This window comes from Fragaria vesca, linkage group LG6, assembly GCF_000184155.1.
Source record: "Fragaria vesca subsp. vesca linkage group LG6, FraVesHawaii_1.0, whole genome shotgun sequence".
Classification (NCBI taxonomy): Eukaryota; Viridiplantae; Streptophyta; class Magnoliopsida; order Rosales; family Rosaceae; genus Fragaria; species Fragaria vesca.
The window spans coordinates 26,070,779-26,075,303 of record NC_020496.1 but is presented as its reverse complement, the minus strand read 5'-3'; positions in this window follow the sequence as shown (position 1 = coordinate 26,075,303).

Genomic DNA, 4,525 nt, shown 5'->3' with positions numbered 1-4,525 from the left:
AGAGGCTGTATGTTATTGAGCGTTGGAGACTGGCCGGAGCTAGTCATGAAATTTCCAGTTTTCGTGTTGAGCGTTTTGAGCTGTCGCATGCAGCATATTTTTCTATGGAAATGTAAATTGGGAAAGCATAAATATTTTCATTAAATTTATCTTTTTGTCCACTCACTCTAACGTGTTTCAAATGTTTTCCCCTGGGCCCTTCGTTTTAAAATGCCCAGTTGGCAGGTTTGCATAGTTGAGTTCGGGCGTACATGGAGGTGAGGCATAGTCGATAGTGTAGCTCCCGTTCACATTTATAATTCTGGTCATTTTCTCCTATATTAGAGTTGCTCTGAACTAGTGATTGTTGGTTGTTGGTTTTCTTATTAAAATTAGTAAATATTTGGGAGATCTTGTGTTTTGGGGAGCACGAAGGCTCCAGGAGTTAAAGGATGGATTTGGATTTTTCAGAAGTGTTTGCAGGTATTATTAGGAAGGGTTGTCCATTTTCAAGGGAGGTTATACCGAATTTTCGGTAAATTTTTCTTGGAGGTGGTCCCCACACGACTTACTCCGGGTTTCAGGGTGAAACTCGGGGTGGGTCGTGTCACTTAGTGACATACAGTCCACTAAATTGACTCATAAACTTCTCTAAGATACATTTCAATCCGCATTCATGAGAAGGTATACACAAAAGAATTCTTGTTCATTCTCACAATGTGTTTTCAAATGAAAACTATTAACATGAATGTCTTTAAAGCTCAATATGGTTCGGTTGTCGTTCAATGCATAGAGAGCATCTGTGACGTTGATCATGGTGCCATGAGGGGCATCAAGATTCAAGCTAAACCGCGTACCTAAATGACCGGTATGATTCAATTATTGTAGTCACAGAAGATTTACAAGACACAAAATCCAGATATAGTTGTCGATTCCTTAGAATGTTGTGGATGATTCCACTATCTGCGATGCACTCAATGTCTCTGTGAGACATATCTACAAGAAGGAGTAAATAGACAAGTAAATAGCCCACCTGAACCATTTAGAAGGATTGAAAGAAGCTACGAAAAGCTGCAATCCCGAGAGTGCATAAAAATTTCCGCGCAAAATGACCTTTGCGCACTAAAACAGCTATAACTTCTTTGTTAAAATAGATATGGACGAACCGCGAAAAGTTCTGAAAACTAGACTCGTAGAGCTTTCCAATGATATAAAGCTCACTGTCTGGTTCGTCCGGAGCTGTTCACAAAGCTCAAACGAAGTTAACTGTCCAGAAGGGACAGATTGCTGTTTTTCGCAGAATTGGCATGTGCGAAGCTGTGAAGCTTGCAGGTGGCGTGTAGGCTTTTTTCTTAGCCAAAATTGACGTGTGTATGATCAAAATCAAGTCCTTTAAGTCGTTCCAAGGTCGTAAACTCCATGACTAGTTAGCAAAAGCTCCTTGACATGGACATAAACTAACCCAGAGGACCTAAAGGATTCGATCATGATGATAATTTTCCGGTTTTGATAAGTCTTCAACGTCTTTTGCAAGACGGCAATTGGTTTAATAGCGTAGGGGTATCTAAATTCAAAAGTTTTCAGTAACTCCAAGTCAGTATGACCAGGCATGTCCGTGGAGGGTCGGTAGTGCGAGACACACTTGAAACCACTATCTCCTTAATTTCGGACAATTCAAAGACATCACACTGAGCTTGGATGAGCCTAGTTGAACAATTGATGATGGAAAATCCGTTATAGGGTAGAAGACTTAACCGGAAACACGTTAGCGATCTTTCTTAAGGATGCAAGGCCGTGCGTCATCTTCACTTGGAAGAGACCAAAATGGCATAATCTAACCATGTAGATTGTAAATATGCCATGCCTCTAAGGACGATGTTTGTAAATCAATACGAACCATAAGAGAAGAATAGTTTCATAACTTCGAAAAAATTCTCAAGGCATTCATTATTGCTAATGTGAGTATATCGAGGTCTCAAATAGACGAAGGATGTCGATACAACGTCTTAGTACATATAGCTTGGAACGAAAATCAATGTCTAGCCGATGACGTCAAAGTCATGGGTAGCTAGATCAAGATCCGAATCCTTGAAATTCGCGATCATGAGGATGACGTTCTTGTCCTCATATTGATTTTCCGTACCTTTTTTGTATGCATTCACAATTTGAAGGAGCTGGACAATCTTGAACCAGTGATCCGAAGATCCACAACGGTTGCATTGTCATGAGCTCATGAGCTGACGTGAGTAGTTTTGACAAAATGGTGTCTAGACCGGGAGTGTCGCTATTAGAGCCGGCGACACCTCCCCCTCTTTTCTAGACATCGGCACGACGTTTTCTGCCGTTGCCATGACCCATATTGTTGTCCCCACATTAAGGGATAATCCCAAATAAGTTTATCACATTAGCGTATATACAATTCATGTTTGTATGATCAAAATCAAGTCTCGTTGGTAATTCCACACCAACTTGGAGGACCTAGAGAACTTGATGATGATCGAATCCGCTAAAGATATGGATCATGATGCCACAAAAGATCATCGACAATATGTAGTCAATTAAGGTGGTAAGCAATCCACGTGACTAATAACGCAACAAGTAGAGTTATATGAACATTTCGAGAAACGCTCCATGAGTGCATTCCACAGTAGTTTGTGGTCATTACTTTTTGCAACAGATTGTCATTGAAGGCTTTTGTCGATGTGGCGCTTCAAAGACTTTGAGCGCATGAGATGTGAAATCTCGGCATCTAGGCTTGTTAGCTTGGGGGTCAAAACATGTGGTTTAATCATTTCCAATGAAATGTTTTACAGATACCAAGCGAAGATTCGCCTTAGGCATCGAGTACGTCAAAACTCAAAGGAGTAGAATGTTACATTGCTCTTGCATACAAAACCAAGTTGTTATGAGACTCGATAGAGGTCACAAACAATGCTTTTAATGGTTTGTCCTTCGGATTGATCATACACAATCCAGAAAAGCCACGAATTGATCAAACACAATTCGAAAAAGGCCTTGGATTGATCAAACACAATCCGATGATAGGTCGGGGTTGATCATACACAACCTGGACAAGGAAACAAGAGTGATCAAACACACTATTGACCCGCGAATAAAATTCTGAGATTTTTGGTACCTGCAAATACACCGACCCAAGCATAGAATGGAGTAGAAGAAGGGGAGAAAGCACTTTATCTCCCCTTTATCTCCCTCGAGGTTATTGAACTTGGAAGAGTTTTAGGGTTGTAAAATAAACATACCGTAAACACTTGGATGCATGATCGGATGAAAAGAAAGCAGTGGAGTGGACGGCCGGGAAGCGACGGCGGCGGTGGCCGAGGCAGGACCGAGAACCTCCGGTTTTGGTTTTTAGGGTTTGGAAAAAAAAATGGTGGGCTATTAGTTCTAGGGTTAGAACAAAGTGCATGATAACGTGATGAAGTATAAAGTGTATAGACAAAGAGATAGCAAGAGAACCATCATCTTATTCATTGATAGGAGCCCTTTATATAGGGAATTACACAATACCAATATGGTAAGGATATGAATACATAGATCTAGTCTAACTACATATCTTATTGACATAAGGTCAATGCACACATAAAGAATATATAGAAAGATACATAATATCCTAGAACAGAAACTTAGTTGAAATAAAATATCTCGTTTAAGACGTTCATATTAACTATTGTATTTCAAACACTTTTTAATTTTTAGTTTGAATCGAGTACCAATATTTTGACACTGCATATGAATATTATGCAATGGTTCTCAAGAATCGATTAATTTAGTTTTACACAAGATTGAACATTCTAATGCTGAAAGTTCCGTTAAAGACTTTGGTGATGTATCATTGTATTGTTTTGTTTTGTTTTGATTCGGTAGGCTCAAGAAATCTTAAAATCAATTATTTGAGCAAGAGCAAGAGGCTCCTTGTTGAGAAAAAAATTTGTCGAGGAAAACTGATGGGAGAAGTTGTTAACAAAGGAAAATCTCTCGAGGAAGATCTTAACAAGGTGAAACCCTTTAGAGAAAAAATAAACACCTTCGAGGAATATTTACTATTTAGTGAATAAGTTGTGTATGTTAAATGAGGGTATTATAGGAAGTTTGGGTATACGTATCTAGTAAAATGTTAAAACAAAAAAGTTGATATGTGATGTATTAAATATGAAATATGTATCTAGTAATTAGAGATGTGTTAATAAAATTTCTCTTTCCGAAAGATACAAAGAAAAAGAATCTCAAATTACAAAATTCCTATTACAACAACCACCTAGAGAGTGAAAATAAAAAATCTGACTAATTTTTGATTAGGTTTATAATTCATCATCAAATGTTTTTTTTTGAATTTTTATTTGCATTCGGTAGAAAGATCAATTATGACGCATTTATGGCAGAAAAAAAGAATTATCGCATTAAACTAGCAAAGTGTCCATACATGACTTGTAGATGAAAAGTAAGGACTGTCGACATATAAAGTAGTGGTTTCTTAATACACCAGTGCATAGAAAATAAGTGTCTTCGTTTTGATAGTGCTTCTACT